A 20480-nucleotide genomic window follows, 5' to 3' on the forward strand; every position below is an offset into this window, starting at 1 on the left:
AGTTGACAATGTAGAACATACTAGAAATACAATATGAGGTATAGAGTTGAAATGCACAATATGAGGATACAGGGGACAACACTGGCCTTACATAGGAATGAAGCTAAGTAAGTGGGAGTTGTTCTTCCTAGTAGGGGTTGCTCTTTTAGTTATTCTTCTTTCAGTAATGGATAAGATGAATGTAATACTTTCAATATACCTCCTTGTTTGCAGAAATGATAACAAACAATATAGCAATAATGTTGCACGCTCAACATAGAACAAACTGTCAAATTAAAATACATGAGATTATCCTTGATGTAACTAATTATTACAAATAAGGGAATCCATGGGAACTATGTTTCTTTAAGTCTGGCTTATTTCACTTAATATGATTTTTTCCAAGACCTTCCATTTCCTTACAAATGAGGTGATATCTTTCTTTCTGATGGAAGCATAGTATGTGTGTATGTGAGTGTGTGTGTCTCATTTTCTTGATACATTCATCTACTGAGGGGCATCAGAGTTGATTCCATATCTTAGCTATGGTAAATATTACTGCGATAACCATAATTGTGCTGATAGCTTTAGTGTGGCCTTGTTTGTGGTCATCAGGTTAAATGCCCAGAAGTGGGATTACTGGGTAATAGGGAGCATTATTGTGTACATCAAGGATAATCTTAGTAGATGAGTAGAATAGCTCAATAGCTATGTACATATGACCCTATAAGGTGATTCTAAGTGAAATGAACTCCAAAACATGTTCTTTGTTGTTGTTGTTCTTAATGTACTCCATGATTTCTTTTTATCCTTTTGTGGTTTCCCCACCTATGGTTTATCCCCTGTAGTCACTGTATTTGATTTTGATACCCTGTGTATTGTAAATATGTTGATCTGAACTGGGAAAGGGGAAGGAAAAAAAAAAACAAAATAGTGAGACAAAGGACAAAGGGGGAACCTATGCAACAGTGATACTCACAAAACAATAGGTTGGAAACGATCTTGAGAGGTGCGTTGGGAGGGAAGAGGGAGAAAAATGGGTGAAGGGGTAAAAAGTTAGAAAAGAAATTAATTCATTACCTTAATTATGTAACTATAACCACTCTGTACATTACCTTGACAACAAAATTTAAATAAAAAATAAAATAAAATATATGAGAGCAGCAATACAGTCGGTGGGACTAGGGGAAATTCTGTACTATACAAAGCAAAGTAGAACAGCTGTGGAGAGCAGCAATTTGACTTCAATGTAGGAAGTAATAAACTAGCATACAGATTTTCAGATCATGTCAGTCATTAAAAAGGGAAAACAAGATGCATAATCAGCAAACCATTAGAGATAAAATAGAAAACTAAACAATTGAGTTGAAGAGATGAATTGGATCAAGAATAAAAAATGACAGAATTAGAAAACAATAACAAGATGGTAAGTTTAAAAAACATTACCGTAATTCTATTAAATGTTGTTTACATCACAATTTGTTAGAACTATAACTCAAATCAAAGTTTGATAGTATATCATTTGAAAAATAGTTTACTTATAATTGATTACTTCATATTGAATGTTTAATATATAATTTTACTTTCTGCAGATGTAGAAAAGAAAAAATGAAACTAATTTTAATAAATTAATGTAATAATTCAAAGTGTATCCTACACTTAGCACTCATCTTAATATGAAAAAATGAATTATTGCTCATGACTCTTGGTATTAGGTGGAAGGGTTCAGAATTGTAGTAAAATTCACACCACACAATACAGGAGGGTATGACTCCTCTAGGGCCAAGGAACTGGGAGATGAGAAACTGGTTTGGCTAGTACCTCAATGTTCTGTGGCATTATCCTTGACCTGGCTATGTCCCCTTTGTGTAAGTTCACTTCTTAACCCAGTGCTGGCCACACACCGGCCACTTGTGCTGTGGAAGTGGCAGGAGTAGAAGTGAGATCTAGAATGACCAAAATCTGGATTTATGGCCTGATTGGGGTGTCTTTAAAAAAATCTTAGAGCTGAAACTCAGACTTTGGCACTGTCCCTGAGCTTCCTTGATTCAAGGCTAACACTCTAACACTTGAACCACAGCTCACCTTTCATCTATTTTAGTAGTTTAGTAGACAGAAGTGTCTCACATATTTTCCTGCTTGGGTTGGCTTCAAGTTGCCGCCCTAAGAGCTCAGCCACTTAAGTATCTAGGATTGCTGGTACGAGCCACTCGCACCTGCTAAGGATGTGTGTGTTTGTGTGTGTGTGTGTGTGTGTGTGTGTTTTACCAGGGCTTGAACTCAGAGCCTCAGTGGTATGCTTTAGCTTGTTTGCACAAGGTTGGTGCTGTACTACTTGAACTACAGTAGCTCTGCTACCCATCATTTTGGCGATTCATTGGAGATAAGAGTCTGCCCAGGCTAGCTTTGAATCTTGATTGATCCTCAGGTCTCAGCTTTGAGTAGTCAGGATTATAGGCATGAGCCACTGGCACCCAGCTGCAAGGTTGTGTTTTCATAATCTCTTCTGTTCTAACAGCTGTCTTGCCCTGGCCTAGATCTCTGACCTCCACATCAGCTCCCAGCAGCCCCTGACTGTGTGAAGAACATAAAGCTCAAACCTGATCCCATTTCTTTTTTCTCAGGGGAGAAGGTTATATTTCATCTGAAGCCAGGGTTAGGAGGGGTAGCTGTAGATGGGTGCTCAGCTGGAGAGAGGTAGTCTGTTTTAGCCCAGAAAGAAACTGGCCAGTTGGTAATAGCTCATGCTCTCATATTCCTAGCTCCTCAGGAGTCTGAGATATGAGGATTGCCATTCAGAGGCAACCCAGCTAGAAAAGTCTATGAGAATCTCTTCTGCAAATAACCACGCAAAAGCTGGAAGAAAAACTGTGGCTTAACTGGAAGAGTGCTAGCCCTGAATGAAAAAAGTGAGGGACAGAGCCCAGGCCCTGAAATCAAGCCCTAGTCCCAAGATGCTTATGCACACACTCACAAAAAACACACACAGGAAGGTGGTTATGATGAGCTGAACTAGAACTGGAGGCAGTCATGAGGCATAGTCACAGTAAACTCTCAAGAGATACATCCATGTACAGGCCCACAGGACCATGGGAAGGACACTACTGATGCTTATTTGTAGTCGGCCCATGATTGCAGACCTTCATCTGCCCCCTAGCACTGGTGAGGAAAGCAGGCCTCTGAGGCCTGGGACTCCAGGGCCAGCGACTGCTACAAGCAACAACCAGCCAGCTGTGAATTCCTGAGCCTAAAATTCTTTCATAAGCCAAAACTCAACACCTGCCCATGGTGTGCCTGACAAATTCACACTCTTGTGATGCCTGAATGAGTGGGCATTACCTGGTGTGATATCTTGCAGCTTCTGCCCTCCAGGCCCAGAACCGTGGTCTGAGATGTCAATTTACTGCTCAGATCCATATTACACCCATGACAGATGCCATTCTGATTATCTCCATGCCCCAAGGCTCATCCCTTCTCGGGTACTGTGGCTTGCTCTATAGGTAATGGTCTCCAAACAGGCTTCTCTCAAGACTTGTAGGACACCTAGACATTGGGAGACCCTCAGTAGCTGGAAAGTACTCTGCCTAGAGCAACAGAGGGCGGTCAAGCAGGCCAGGTGTTGGCCATGGGGCTTGAACTCTGGGCCTGGGCTCTGTCCCCAAGCTCTTTAACTTACCACTTGAGCTACAGAGCCACTTCCAGTTTTCTTGAGGTTTCTTGGAGATTAGAGTCTCCCGGAATCCTGGTTGGGCTGGCTTTGAACTGTGGTCCTTATATCTCAGCCTCCTGAGGAGCTAGTAGGACAGGTGTGAGCCACCAGTGCCCAGCTGATCTAGCCTTTCACCCCCAATAGACTAGGAGCTCCTGAAAGCTTTTCTGTATTATATCTGTGCCAGTACACGGGCTTGAACTCAGGGCTTGGGCTCTGGTCTCTTAACATTTTCCCTCACGGTTAGCACTCTACCACTTGAGCCACAGCTCCATTTCTGGCTTTTGGTAGTTAATTAGCAAGAAGACTCTCACTAACTTTCCTCCCCTGAGCTGGCTTGACCCACGATCTCTATCTCATCTCAGTCTCCTGAGTAGCTAGGATTTACAGGGGTTGAGCCACTGGTGGCTTTGGGCTAGAAGCTTTTCTTAAGCAAGCTTTATTCCCTGTGTTTGCCTTGACTCCTCCATGCAAAGGAGGTCTGAGGGTCAAGAGTTGTGAAAAATAAGCTTCCAGCCACAGGAAATGGCTGGGGTACCTGGTAAAAAGCAAGCTAATCTTCCCCCTGGGCCCTATTCTGGGACCCGACCATGTACCCTACCTGTGACTCAAGTACAAACCTTCACCCAACCTTGAATGTCCTCCCAGACTTGTCTGAAGCCACAGAACCTTTATCCCACCCACACCATCTGCTCTACACACACCTCAGGACCTTTGCCCATGTTGGACCTTCTGCCTGATGACCCTCTGTCCTGAATCCAAATCTTAGAACTCCTGTGGAATTTTGCACTGGTTATATCACCTCGTGGAGCAAGTCTTTTCTTCCCTTCTCCCTTTTTTTTTTAATATTGAGTTGCTAGAGATGACACTTTTGCAGGTTGACTGGCAAATGTTCTATCTTGGTGTGTGTGTGTGTGTGTGAGTGTGTGTGTGTCTGCATGGGTGTACCAGTCCTGGGGTTTGAATTCATGGCCTGGATGCTATCCTATCCTTGAGCTTTCGTGCTCAATGCTAGCACTCTACTACTTGGGCCACAGCTCTACTTCTGGTTTTTGGATGTTTAATTGGAGAAAAGTGTCTCATATAGGCTTTCTTGCTTGCAATTGGGATCCTCATATCTCAGCCTCCTGAGTAGCTTACAGGGGGGAGCCATCAGCACCTGCCATCTACCCTACCTCTTACCTATAACCTCGGTCTTCCTCTGAGTCCTAGAAGAATATGTCTCACCAGGCTCACTTTTTTGCCAGTCTTTGGGCTTGAACTCAGGTTCTGGACATGTTTCTGAGCTTCTTTTGCTCAAGGCTAGCACTCTATCACTTAAGCCACAGTCCCACTTTTGGCTTTTTCTGTTTGTGTGCTACTGAGCAATCAAACCCAGGGCTTAGTGCACGCTAGGTAAGCACTCTACCACTAAGCCACAATCACAGATCAAGACTCACTTCTAACAGGAATTATGAGGGTGAGATTGGCATACCCCTTTCGGCATAGATATTGCTGACTATTTCATGTCTTTGCCCTGATTTGGGACCAGCCTGTGACTCAGCAATGAGGAATGATAAATGAATGATATCCACCATGCCCAGAGGTCTAGTCTCACATTCTACAGAAAGATAGAGAATATGGAGCCAGAAACTTTGTCAACTCCTACAGTATAGGTACTGTGGTCTCCCTGGAGGAAGTGGCTTGCTGCTAGGTGTCCCATCGGGCTTCAGTTATTAAATGGTAGAAAAGGATACTATGTTCAAGCTGCCAGCTCAGACTTAGTACAATGCAAGTCTTGTCCCAGCTTCCCCAGGTTGGACGGCTGGGCATGGGCAACCTGCTGAATGCCTATCATCCATCCATCATCCATCCATACACAGAGACATGGAGTTATTGCCTCTTTTTTTTGGGGGGGGTGGACAGTTCCGGGTTTGTACTATGAGACTAGACCCTGTCCGTGAGCTCCTTTGCTCAAAGGTAGTGCTCAGCCCTTGAGCCACAGCCCAATTCATGTTTGTTTGTCTTTTTCCTGTGATCTCTTAGAAATAAGAATGTCTTGGACTTTCCTGTCCCGGTTGAATTCAAATTGGCATTCTATATATCTCAGCCTCCTGATGAGTTAGGATTACAGGCAGGAGCCCCTGGATCCTGGGTTTCTTTTCTTCTTGTTCTTTTTTGTAATCATAACAATCTGAAATCTTGACGCTGTCATTCCAATGGTTTGTGTTATAAGTAAACTACCCAAGCCTAGAGTTCGAATACCAAGACTGCCACCCACAAATTGAAGGTGATCCTGACAAACTCATTCCTATTAAGGTGAATGCTAATGGAATGTTATAAAAGTAATAATTAAATTTGCAATTAATTCATGATTCTATTTTAGAATGCCACATAAAAATTATTGGATTTATATCTTCCATTCTAGCACATGGTATGATTCCCCTAATGGAAGGATATTGACTAATTTTTAATCAAGGCTTTTATAAGTATTCAAATGTGATACTTCATTAAATGGAAGCATAATTTGCTAACTAATAATTGGTTTTATATATATTATCTATATCCTCAAATTCCCTCTCTCTCTTCATATATATATATGTATGTATGTATATATCTACACACCAATTTATCTATCTATCTATATTGTGTACTCCTGTGGCTTGATTACAGGTCCTCAGAACTTTCTGGCAGCTCAGTTTGCTAGAGGCTGGTGTGCTAAGACTGTGACCCCATTTATGGCCATTGTAGGACATAAGTTGAAATCCCAACATGTCCAAAAATTTATTCGTGTAGTAAGAAGCCAATTTTGACACTTTTTTTTTCCTTTTCTGTGAAAGTCCTGGGTCTCAGTATGATGTATAATCCATATGCAAATATATCCTATGTGATATGATGTAATAAAAGAACTGTTATATGTGTAATAATACTAAATAAATAAGGGTAATAAACATAATATCCAATAAACCCATGTATGTAAGTAGATCTCATATATTAATATTACTTTTTCCAGTGCTGGTGCTTCATTTCAGGCCCTGGGAACTGGTCTGAATTTCTTGTCTTCAAGGATGGTGGGCCTTTCCCCTTCATCCACAGTGCCACAAAGTTATCCAGACCCTGAGTTCAAATACAAGGCCTGCCAGAAAAATAGTGCAAATTCCAAACCATGGAATTACTATTATTATTATTATTATTATTACTAGCCGAGCACAGGGCTTGCTCTCAGGTCTTGATACCTCTGCCACAGCCAACTCTTGTATCCTAGGACCTAAGTTCAAATTTTGGGGCTGGCAAAAAAAAAAGAAGCATAAAACTGACAAGTTCAAGAAGATGGTTTTACTTTAGTTTCCTTTGTATTGTGACCATCCTGGATGTAAATGACAATGCAAAGAAAGAGTACATGACCTTGTATTGCTGATGTTTGGTGGACTATTAAGGAAGCCATAGCCGAAACTGGCAACTTAGGTGTGGAGGTCGAATCCTGGGATTGCCACTAATGAATGGCAGAGATTCTAAGAAACCAAATTCTCAAGTACATCCATACAAATAGAATGTTATAAAAGTAACAACTAAATAAGTAGTTAGTGTTTGATTATATTATAAAATTATACACAACATTTATACAACCATGACTAATTTTCAGTTAATACTTTATTATGTATGCAATCATGATACTTAAAAAGGGAAGGCGTAATTTCATTGCCAATAATCGGTAGCAATATCATGTATGAATTTTCATAGTATACAGACATCTCTCTCTTGTTTCATGCATCTATCTGTCTGTCTGTTTGTCTGTCTATCTATCTATCTATCTATCTATCTATCTATCTATCTATCTATCTATCTATCTATCTACCAATCTACACATTTATCTGTTTATACACTTGTTACTACTGGGACTCAGTATTAGAGTGCTCGCCTAATACGTATAAAGCCCTGGGTTTGATTCCTCATTGCCACATGCACAGAAAAATCCAGAAGTCATGCTGTTGCTCAACCAGCTGAGCACTAGCTTTGATCATAAAAGCTTAGGGACTGTGTCTAGACTCTTACTCAAGATCCAGGAATGGCACCAAAAAAGATAGAATGTTCTGACTGCAACTATATAAGGATAGGACTGCAAATACTTCATCACAGAGCAAGCCGGGAATCTGGTGCTGACAGCTGCCATCTAACCTGACTTAGCCAGAGGTAAACTGCTGCAACTCAGATCCACAGAACCAGATGCTGCTGGCTCACTCACCCCAGCATCTTGGACTGAGATCTGACACTGGTGGGTTTAAAACCCAGCGCTGGCAAGAAATCTGTGAAACTGAGCTGTGGCTCAAAGTGGTAGAGTTCTAGCTTTGATCAAAAGGTCTTAGGACAGTATCCCCAACCTTTCAGTGCAATCCCCATGGCTGACTCTACCTACCCAATAAATCCCACCCCTCTAAATCATTAGATGTGAACTTTGTGTAGTTTGTGATGTGTTTATGAAAGAATGGTGATACTAATGGAAGCACCCTAATTCTAATGACAGCGTGTGGGATACAGCTATGTGATGAGTCCTTCATGAGGTGTTGTGGCTAAGTCCTTCACGGGGTACATTCTTTCATCTGGTCCTTGTAAGAGCTCCACAAGTCAGATGATTGTGCAGATGAGAAACTTGGGGCTCAGATATCCCCATGTCAGGGCCAAAATGATGTATGTACCTAACTCTATTGAGTTGTCTCCTGCAGACAATTGTTTTGGTTTATTTTTCTCAGTCGTGGACCTTGAACTCAGGGCCTAGCCACTGACCCTTCCCTGTTGGGCTCATGGCTAGCATCTTACCATGTGGAACCAAGGACCCCTTACAAAGGAGTGTAACAGTCTAGGTGTCTGTAGCTGAGGTGTGTCATCCTGTCTACTCAGCAAGCTGAGATGTAACAATCTCAGTTCCAAATTATCCCAGACACAAAGGTTCCCATGAGACTATTATCTCCTATTCACTACTTAGAAACTTGAAGTGGAAACTGGGTTCCGGCGACTCACGCCTGTCATCCTGGCTACTCAAGAGCCTGAGAGCTGAGGATCACAGCCTGAAGCCAGGGTAGGCAGCAAAATCCTTGAGAGGCTTCTCTCCAGTGAATTACCAAAAATCTGCAGGTGTGCTGTAGCTCAAGTGGTAGAGTGCTTGGCTTTACCTGAAGAGTTCAAGGACAGCACCCAGGACTAGATTTCAACTCCTCCAATTTCCAAGAAAAGAAAGAAAAAAACCTGAAGTGGACTGCTGGGAATGTGTCTGAGGAGTAGAGTGCTTTGCATGTATGAATCCCTGGGTTGGATTCCTTAGTACCACATCACTAGAAAAAAGCCTGAAGTAGCTCTGTGGCTCAAGTGATAGAGTGCTATCTTTGAACAGGAGAAACTCAGATACAGTGCTCAGGTCCTGAGTTCAAGCTCCAGGACAAGTGTATGCACACACATACATGAACACACACACACACACACACACATACACACACACACACACACACACACACACCACAGATACCAGAAATGAAGCTGTGACACCAAATGGTAAAGCACTGAGCTTCTGTTCTCATCTCATGGTCAGCACCCAGGCCCTTTGTTCAACCCCAAACCTAGCCACCCAGGACCCAACTAGGAGAGGTCAAAGGTTTCAAAACCTGATGAGCTTCACCAGCCCTAAATGACAGGAAGCATTGTTCTATTACCCATGTGCTTAGATTTTGCAAACTTCCAGAAACCTAGTAAGGCACCATTGCAGATAATGAATCATTTTATTAGGTTCAGATCCCTTATTGTCTGACAGAAGGACCATTGAATTAATTGTAGCAGTTTATTTCAACACTGAAACATAGTCTAAAAAAGACAGGATGAGTGCAGAGAACTTGGCCTTCCACAGAAGGTGGCACAAATGAAGGCTTCCTGTCAAAACAGAGCACTGGGGAGAGAGATAGATTGGGGTACAAAGAGGTCTTTTTCTCTTGGCCTTCAAAGCCTGCCCACACTCATCCTCACTAATTGCCCCGGATGAATTGTTTGTTACACAGCTGTACAGGAGTCAAGCTTTTTTTCTGCCTGTTCCAACAATGAGACAGAGTTTCTCCAGCAGCCTGGGGTGAGGAGAAAACCTCAGGCTACCATGGGAACAGTGAGGGAAGCCCCGGAACATGCACTGTCTTGAAAAGACTGTCTGTGCTATGAAATCATTCTATTCAAAGCAAATTTCCTAGTTGGGTGCCTTTCATTATAGGGACTCTGGACCTTCACCGATAGAAATGCATGATACATGCCTGGGGAGACATGGAGTTACTTGTTTTTTGTTTGTTTGTTTGTTTGGCATGTCTGGGGGCTGTATCATGAGCCAAGGCACTGTCCCTGAGCTTCTTTTGCTCAAGGGTAGCACTCTTTCTTTGAGCCACAGCCCCATTCATGGCAATTTTTTATTCCTGTGATCCCTCAGAAATAAGAGTACTGTGGACTTTCCTTTCCAAGCTGAATTCAAACAGGCATTCTCTACCTCTCAGACTCCTGAAGAGCGAGGATTACAGGCAGGAACCTCTGACACCTGCCTTTCTTTTCTTCTTGTTCTTTTTTTTTCATTGTGATGAACTGAAATCTTCACAGTGTCATTCTAATGGTTTGCATTTAGAAGTAAACTACCCAGGCCTAGAGCTGACTGCCAGGACTGCCACCTACAAATGGAAGGAGATCTGGAGAAAATCTTTCCTATTCATGTGAATGCTTAAAGGAATGTTATAAAAGTAACAATTAAATTTGCAGCTGGTTCATGATTTTCTTATAGAATGCCACACAAAAAGTAGTGGATTATGTCTTCCATTCTAGCACCATGGTATGATTCTCCCAATTAAAGAATACTGACTACTTTTACATTAATACTTTAATAAGTATTCAACCATAATACTTCATTAAATGGAGGCATAATTTATTAATAATTCATAATATATATATAATTTAATATCTTCACATTCTCTCTCTCATATATATTGCAAACTATACATCTATCTATCTATATCTGTATTTATATCTATCTATATCTATCAATCACTACTATGGCTTGTTCCCAGGTCCTCAGAACTGACTGGCACCTCAGTTTGCCAAAGCCTTTTTTTCTACAACAGACCCTTTCATGAATTGGGCATTGTGGGCTGTAAATTCAAATCCCAGCATGGCGAAAATTTTATATGTGGAGTTAGAAGCCAATTTTGAGACATGTTTTTTTTTCCTTTTCTGTGAAAGTCCTGCTCTCAGTAAGATTTATAATCCATATGCAAATAGATCCATGTGATAAGATGTAATAAATGAAATAGATGCTATATATATATACTAATACTAAATAAAATAAAAAAATAAGGGTAATAAATGTCATAAGGATTAAACCCATGTATGTAAATAGATCTCATATATGGATATTATTTTTTTCAGTGCTGGGGCTTGTATTTGGGCCCTAGGAACTAGGCTGAAAATCTTGTCTTCAACGATTGTGAACTTCCTCTCCCCCACAGTGCCACAGAGTTACCCAAACCCTGAGTTCAAATCCCAGGCCTGCCAGAAAAGTGGTGAAAATTCCAAGCCAGGGCCTTAATTTTATTTTGGCCGTCCCTGGGGCTTGAACTCAGCTCATGGCAACTCTGTCTCAGCTTCGATCATCCTAGGCTGGTGTGAAGCTTCAGGACCCACAGCCCATCCTGAGATCCTAGGACCCAAGTTCAAACCTGGGGACTGGCAAAAAAAAAAAAAAAGGAGAAGTGCTGGGAAGGTGGCTCAGTAATAGACGGCTTGCCTTGCATACATAAGGCCCTGGGTTCGATTCTTCAGCACCACATAAGCAGAAAAAATGGAAGTAGTGCTATGGCTCAAGTGGTAGAGCGATAGCCTTGAGTTGAAGAGTTGAGGGACAGCACCCAGACCCATAGTTCTGGACCCAAAACTGAAAAAAAAAAAAAAGAAAAAGAGAAGGAAATAAAGGAGAAGCATAAAACTGGGAAGTCCCAGAAGGCAGTTTTACATTGTTTTTCCTTTGCATTGCAACAATCCTCTAAATGACAGGGCACAGAAAGTGTACATGACCTTGCACTGCTGAAGTTTAGTGGACTCTCAGGGAAGGCATAGCCAAAATCAGCAACCTAGGCCCCGTGTGCGAATCCCAGGACTGCCACCTATGAATGGCAGTAGAGTCTAAGAAACGCATTCTCATATATATCCATACGAATGGAATGTTACAAAGTAACAATTATATTAGTAGTTAGTGTATGATTATATTATAAAATTATACACAATAATTATAGTACATTGACTAATTTTCAGTTAATACTTTGTTATGTATTCAACCATAATACTTAAAAAAAGGAAGGAATAATTTATCGATAATTGGTAGTAATATAGTATATATAATTAACTAATATACAGACATTTCTGTCTCGTTTTATATATACATACTTACATATATATATATTTCTATATGTGTATATATATGTACATATATATATATATATGTGTGTGTGTGTGTGTAACAATCTACATATCTATTTCTACACTTGTCATTCCTGGGGCTCAGTTGTAGAGTGCTCGCCTAGTATGTATGAAGCCCTGGGTTCGATTCCACACTATCATATGCACAGAATATGCTGGACGTACTGCTGTCACTCAAGCAGTAGTGCACTGGTGTTGAGCATGAAAGCTTAAGGACTGTGTCTAGACCCTTACTCAAGTCCCAGGACTGGCACCAAAAACAAATTAGAATGTTCTGACTGCAAGTATAGAAAGTCAGGATTTCAAATACCTCATCACAGAGCAAGTTGGGGGTCTGAAGCTGATGGCTGCCATCTAACCTGACTTAGCCAGAGGTCAACCATAGAACCAGATGCTGCTGGCTCACCCCTTGCTGCGTGGGAGATGAGATCAGACACTGGTAGGTTGAAAACTCAGCCCTGGCAGGAAGTCTGGGAGACTCTGAGCTGTGCCTCAAAGTGGTAGAGCTCTAGCCTTGAGGAAAATATCTTAGGACAGTACCTCCAACCTATGAGTGCAATCCCCGAGGCTGATGACCCTCCCCACAAAAACACCCCTCTAAACCGTTAGATGTAAACTTGTGTGGTTTGTGACGTGTATCTGAAAGACTGTTAATACTGATTAAAGTACCCTAAATCTAATGACAGTTTATGGGATACAGCTAGGTGATGAGTCCTTCCTGAGGTGCTGGGTGCTGAGTCCTTCATGGGGTGCTGGGTCATTCATGGGGTACTGTGTGCTGAGTCCTTCACAGGGTGCTATGTGCTGAGTCCTTCATGAGTTGTTTACTTTCATCTGGTCCTTATAAGAGCTATACAAGTAAGATGATTGTGCAGATGAGAAAGTTGAGGCTCACATATGTCCCCAAGGCAGGGCCAAATTTATGTATATACTGAGCTCTAGTGACTTGTCTCCTGTAGGCAATTGTTTTGGTTTAGTTTTCTCCATCATGAACTTTGAACTCAGAGCCTAGGTGCTGAATTTATTCTTGGGCTCATGGCTAACATTCTATAATGCGGAGCCAAGAACCCCCTTGAAGCAAATTGTCATGGCTTAGGTGTCTTTAGCTGAGGTCTATCATCCTGCCTGCTCAGGAAGTTGAAAGTCTCGTTTCAAAGCTATCTCAGATCATGGTGCAAAGCCAGCTTGGGCAGGAAATTCCTTGAGATGGTTATCTCCAATAAACCACCAGAAAGCCTGAAGGGACACTGTAGCTCAGGTGGAAGAGCACTAGACTTGAGCTGAAAAGATCATAGACAGCACCCAGACCCAGACTTCAACTCCTCCAACTTACAAGAAAAGAAAGAAAGAAACCTGAAATGGAGTGCAGGGAATTTTTCTTAGGGTTAGAATGCTTTGCATGTGTGAAACCCTGGGATTGAATCATCAGTACCACATCCATAGAAATGTTCCACATCCCTGAAGTGGCACTGTGGCTCAAGTGGTAGAGTGCTGTCCTTGTACAGGAGAAACTGAGGTACAGTGATAAGGTCCTGAATTCAAGCACCAGGACTGGTGTATACATGCGTGCATTAGTGCGCACGTGCACGTGCAAGCACAGACACACACACGCACACACACACACACACACACATACATACACACACACACACACACACACACACACACATAGGCACCGTTGCCAATAATGAATTATTTCATTAGGTTCAGCTCCCTAATTGTCTTCCAGAAGGACTCTTGAATTAAGGTAGTAGTTTGTTTCAAAACAGAAACATAGTCTTACAAAGACAGGATGAGTGTAGGGAACTTGGCCTGCCACGGGAGGTGGCACAAATGAAGGCTTCCTGTCAAAAGAGAGCACTGGGGAGAGAGATAGCTTGGGGTACAAAGAGGCCTTTTTCTCCTGATCTTCAGAGCATGCCCACATTCATCCTCACTAAATGGCCCAGATGAATTGCTTGTTACACAGCTCTATAGGAGTGAGGCTTTTTGTCTGCCTGTTCTAAAAATGAGGCCGACTTCCTCCAGCAGCCTGAGGTATGAAGAACCCCTCATGCTACCCTGGGAACAGTGAGGGTAATCCCGGAACATGCACTGTCTTGAAAGCACTCTCTATGCTATGAAATCATTCTATTCAAAGCAAATTTCCTAGCTGGGTAGCTTTCTTCATAAAAACTCTTGATGTTCACTGATACAAATACATGCATACATACACAGACACATGGAATTAATGGCTCTTTTTTGTGGCAGGTTCTGAGGCTTGAACTGTGAGTTTAGACATTTTCCCTAAGCTCCTTTTGCTCAATGAACCATTTTATTTTGTCTTAAACCATGATTACCATAGGCTGGGGTGCAGCTTTTACACCCACAAATGATCTAGGGATCCTAGGACCAGAGTTCAACTCTCAGCACTGGCAAAAGTACATCCAACCAACAAAAATGGAGGAGGAGAAAAACAGGAAGTTTTACACAATAGTTTTACCTTTGTTTCCTTTGTACTGTGACCCTCCTGGGTCTCAATGACTCAGCTTGAAAATTTATGTGAGCTTGCATGGATGAAGGCTGGGGCCTCTCAGTGAAGCCTGAGTCTAACCCAGACACCTAAGCCCTGAGTTCGATCCTAGCACTGCCACCTATACACGGCTGAAGATCCTAGGAAACTTGTTCCTATGTATAGGAACACTAACAGAATGTTTGAAATGTACTAACTGAATGACTAATTAGATAGTCATTCTAGTATAAGGTTGTATGCAATAAATATAGGTCATTGATTAATTCTTTATTAAGTGTTCTACCGTGATTAATTAATGGAGGCATAATTTTAGACCAAATAATTGGTAGTAATGGAATATATAAATATAAGCTATAGTCATAACTCTTTATATAGGGTTACACACTAGAATCTACGTAAAAGTCTGTCTCTCTCTTTTTATATTTATAGATGTATATACATATGTAAATACACACACATGCGCACACACACACACACACACACACACACACACACACTGCAATCTACACATCTATCTGTTTACATATTGGCCATTCCTAGGGCTTGATCTCAGGTCCTCAAATTTGCCTACCAACTTCACTTGCATCAAACTGGTATGCTAACATTTAACCATTCCTGAAGTGGGTCTGCTAGGCCCTGAGATCAAGTCACAGAACTGCCAAAAACTTAGTACTGGTGGAAAAGCCAATTGTCACACTTGTTTTCCTTTTTGGTGAAAGCCCTGGGTCTCAGGAATGATGTAGAATACATAGGCAAATCTATGTCTTATGTAAAAAGATGCAAAAAATGGTATATGTGTAATCATACTCATTAAAATACATAAGATATAAATAAAAAACAAATAAAATGAATAAGTACACTAATCACAATATGCAGTAAATGTGTATGTAAATATAAATCATGTATTAAAATGTATATGCATATTATTCTTTAGAGTGTTAGGACTCGAATTCAGGCCCTAGGAACAGGCCTGACTTTTGTCTTCCAGCAAGGTGAACTTCCCCATCCCCCACAGTGCTGCATATTTACCCAGAGCCTGAGTTCAAATCCCAGGTCTGGCAGATAAAAGGGCATGAATTCCAAGACAAGTAGCCTCATAATATTTTAAATATTTTTAATGTATCAATGTATGTACTTATTTATTTCTTTTTATTTTGTTAAGCACAGGGCTTGAACTCAGGTCGTGGAAATTCTGCCTCAGCTTTGATCACTCTAGGCTGGTGTGCAGCCACTGGACCCACAGCTGAACCTGGGTTCTTTGGCCCCAAAGGCTGACAGGGGAAAAAAAAATTTAATGCGACACAGAAAAAAAAAAAATACCTGGCAACTTGCAGATAGCTGCCAGTTTTGCATTTGTTTGGTTTGCAAGGTGACCATCCTGTGTCTGAATGACACGGCTGAAAAAGGTTGATAATCTGGCATTGCTGAAGGCTGGCGCGCTACCAGGAAAGCCATAGGCCAACATGGTAACATAAGTCCTGTGTTAGAAGCCCCTTCCTGTCCCCTACAAATGGAGGGAAATCCTAAGAGTCTCGTTCCTATTCATAGGAAAATTATGAATGGCAAGGTGGAATTGGTTGTTTCTGAATACTACTATACAATTAGACAGAGTGAGTTTAGGCGGACAATGTATTTTAATGAGTATTTTTTGACACATTCAAAGAATACTATTAATTACATGGACGCAATAGTTTCCAAACAGCGGTTGAATTAATTAATATTTCATTAAGGATGAAAACAATAATATTAATTACATGGAGGCATAATAAATACCCAAGAATTGGTAGAAATGTAGTGTATATAACTGAAGAATATATAGACATCTCTGGCACTCTATAAATATCTGTATTTATTTGAATCTTCATGTCAATCTGTTCATATTTTGTCAATGCCTGGGGTTAGATCTCAGGTGCTGGAGATGCTTGTCCGCTCCATATGCCCCAGGCTGGTGTGTTGACACTCACCTATTCATGAATTGGGTCTTGTAGGCCGTGAATTCAGTTGCCAGCACTCACAAAAATTGAATCGTGGATTAAGAAGTCCATGGTGATTCACTTTTTCCTTTTCTGTGAAAGTCCTGGGTGTCAAGTGTGAAGTTTCATATATAGGCAAATCTATACCCTATGTAATAAATGTAATAAAAATTTCATGTTTAATAACAGTTAATAAAATAAATGATAAATAAATGAATTAAACAAAAATAAAATGAATAGCTATATTAAGCTCGATATGGGGTCAACATCTGGGGCTCGATCTCAGGGCCTAGGAAAGCCTGGCAGCTGAATTGGCTAGAGTCTGCTGTGCTAACAGTCACTCATTCATGAATTGAACCTTCTAGGCCCTGAGATTAGATCCCAGTACTGCCAAAAATGTAATTGTGGAGTGAGAAGCCAAGCGTGACACATGTTTTCTTTTTCTTTTAAAGTACTCGGTGACAGGTAGGATGTATAATTCAGATGCAAATCTATAAGCTATGTAATAGGATGTCATAAATGTAAAAAATGTCATAAGTGGAAGAATTGTCACTACAATAAATGAAAAAAAGATTGAATTATTAGTGAATCATTCTAGGATAAAATAGACACAATAATTATAGGACATAGATTAAGTTTAATATTTTATTAAGCATTAACAGAATAAAAATTGCATGGAAACCTAAATACCTAATAATTGGTAAAAAGAGATGATACATATTAATAATATATAGACATCTGTCTCATTCTATAAAATATGTGATTATATATATGGGTGTATGTACATATGTGATAAATACTAATAGGATATTTAATTAATGTTTTATTAATTGTTTACTGGGACACATCATTAAATGGAGACATAGTGTAATACCTAATAATTGGTAGTAATATCTATAAAATAATAATATACAGAAATCTTTTTGTTTATATAATATTTATAAACAGTAATCTCTATCTATGCCTCATTCACTCCTGGGGCCTGGTGGTTGAGTGCTCACCTAGTAAGCACAAAGCCCTGGGTTCGATTCCTCAGTGTGACATAAACAGAAAACCCGGAAGTTCTGCTATCTTTCAATCAATTGAGTGCTGGCCTGGAGCACAAATGCTTAGGAACAGTGTCAAAGCCCTTACTCAAGCTCCTGGACTAAGGCCACAAAAAGGTAGAATGTTCAAATGTAACTAGAGAAGGACAGGACTTCCACTACCTCATCACAGAGAAAGCTAGTAGTCTGGTGCTGACAGCTGCCACCTAACCTGACTTGGCCAGATGTAAACTGCTGCAACCCAGCTCAATGGGTTACCCCTGTCATCCTGGTTTACCTTGGCTTACCACCAACATCCTGGCTGCTCGGGGGCTTTAAAACCTGGCAGGAAGTCTGCTAGACTCTTTGAAATATGGATTGAAGTGGTAGAGTTCTAGCCTTGAGCAAATGGTATTAGAACAGGACCCCATGCTTGGAGTTCAAGCCCCATGGCTAACCCCAACAACAACAAAAACAACACCCCACTAAACCATTAGATGTGAACTTGTGTGGTTTGTGAAATGTTCCTCAAAGAATGGTGATACCAATGAGAGCACCCTAATTCTAATGACAGCTTGTTGAATAGAGCTACGTGCTGAGTCCTTCATGAGGTGCTCTGTGCTGAGTCCTGCACATGGTGCTATGTGCTGAGTCCTTCACAAATTGTAGTGTGCTGAGTCCTGCATGGGGTGCTGGGTGCTGAGTTTTTCACAGGATGCTGTGTGCTGAGTCCTGGAAAGAGTGCCATGTGCTGTGTCTTTCACAGGGAGCATTCTTTCATCAAGTCCTTGTAAGAACTCCACAACTGAGATGATGATGCAGACAAGAATATTGAGGCTCAGATATGTCCCCATGGCAGAGAAAAAATTATGTATTACTGAAAAGTAATGAGTTGTCTCCTGCAGAAAATTATTTTTTGTTTTGGTTTTTCTCAGTCATGAACCTTGAACTAGGGGCCTGATTGCTGCCCCTTACCTCTTGGGCTAGCACTCTACCACATGGAGCCAAGAACCCCCTTGTAGCAGAGTGCCAACTAGGGGGCTATAGCTGAGGTTGTCATCCTGCCTTCTCAGGAAGCTGAGATCTGAGGATCTGGGTTCCAAATTATCCCAGACACAAAAGGTCCCATGAGACTATTATCTCCAATTCACCACTAAGTTACCTGAAGTTGAACCTGGGTGCTTGTCGCTCATGCCTGTCATATTAGCTACTCAGAAGGATGAGATCTGAGGATCATGGTTCAAAACTAGCCTGAGCAGGAAAGTCCTTGAGACACTAAGCTCCGATGGACCACCAGAAAAACTGAAATGGTACTTTGACTCAAATGGTAGAGCACAAAACTTGAGCTGAAGAGCTCAGGGACAGCACCCAGGCCCAGACTTCAACTCCTATAACAACAACAAAAAGACAGAAACAAACTAACAAACCTGAAGTAGAGGGTTGGGAATGTGCCTTAGGAGTAGAGTTCTTTGCATATATGAAACCCTGGGTTTGATTTCTCAGGACTACATCACTAAAAAAAAGCCTGAAGTGGCTCTGGCTCAAGTGGAAGAGGGCTATCCTTGTACAAGAGAAACTAGTTACAGTGCTCAGGTACAGAGCTCAGGTCTTGAGTTCAACTTCCAGGAATGGTGTATGAGCCTGAGCACATGTGCAAGCACACACACACACACACACACACACACACACACACACACACACACACACACACATAGACTAGAAGTGATGCTGTTACACAAAATGGTAAAGCACTGGGTTTCTGCACTGAGCTCATGGTCAGCACCCCAGCCCTGTGTTCAACCCCCAAACCTAGCCACCCAAGGACCAACTAGGAGAGGTCAAAGGTTTCAAAATCTGATGAGATTCACCAGCCCTAGATGATAGGAAGCTTTGTGATATCAGATATGTGCTTGGATTTCCCAAGCTTCTGGAATCCTAGGAGAGGCATCATAGGCCCATCATCGCGCTCAATGAAACATTTCATGAGGTTCAGTGCCCTGGTTTTCTGCCAGAAGGTATCCTGAATTATATTGAGCACTGTATCTGAATACTGGAATATAGTCTCACAAAGGCAGGATAAGTGCACAGGACTTGGCTTGCCACTGGAAGTGGCACAAATGAAGGCTTCCTATCAAACCAGAGCACTGGGGATAGAGATAGTTTGGGCTACAAAGAGACCTTTTTCTCCTAACCTTCAGAGCCCTCCCAAAATCATTCTTACTATCTGACCTGAATGGAGTTGATTGTTACACAGCTGTACAGGAGTGAGGTCTTTTGTCTGCCTGTCCAGACAATAAGAGTGACTTCTTCCAGCAGGCCTGGGATGCAGAGTAATCCTCAGGTTACACTGGGAACAGTGAAGGGAACCCCGGAACATGCACTGTCATGAAAGCAGTCTCTGTTATGAAATAAATTTCTTGAATACAAATTTCCTTGCTTGGTGCTGTTCATCATAGCTACTCTGGAACTTCACCTATAGGAATACACCCATACATACCCAAAGACATGGAAGTACAGGCTCTTTTTGAGGTGGCACGTCCAGCGTTGAACTATGAGCCAAGGCGTTGTCCCTGAGCTCCTTTTGCTCAAGAGTAATGCATTAACCTTGAATCACAGCCCCACATCTGGGTTTTCCTGTGATATCTTAGAAACAACAGTGTCATGGACTTTCCTATGCTGGCTGGATTCAAACTAAGATTCTCTACATCTCAGCCTCCTAAGGAGCTGTGATAATAGTCAGCAGCCACGGGCACCTGCCTTTCTTCCCTTCTTCATTTTTTAATCTGGACAATCTGACTTCTTAACAGGGTCATTCCAAT

This window comes from Dipodomys spectabilis, unplaced genomic scaffold, assembly GCF_019054845.1.
Source record: "Dipodomys spectabilis isolate Male_0828 unplaced genomic scaffold, ASM1905484v1 ptg000014l, whole genome shotgun sequence".
Lineage (NCBI taxonomy): Eukaryota > Metazoa > Chordata > Mammalia > Rodentia > Heteromyidae > Dipodomys > Dipodomys spectabilis.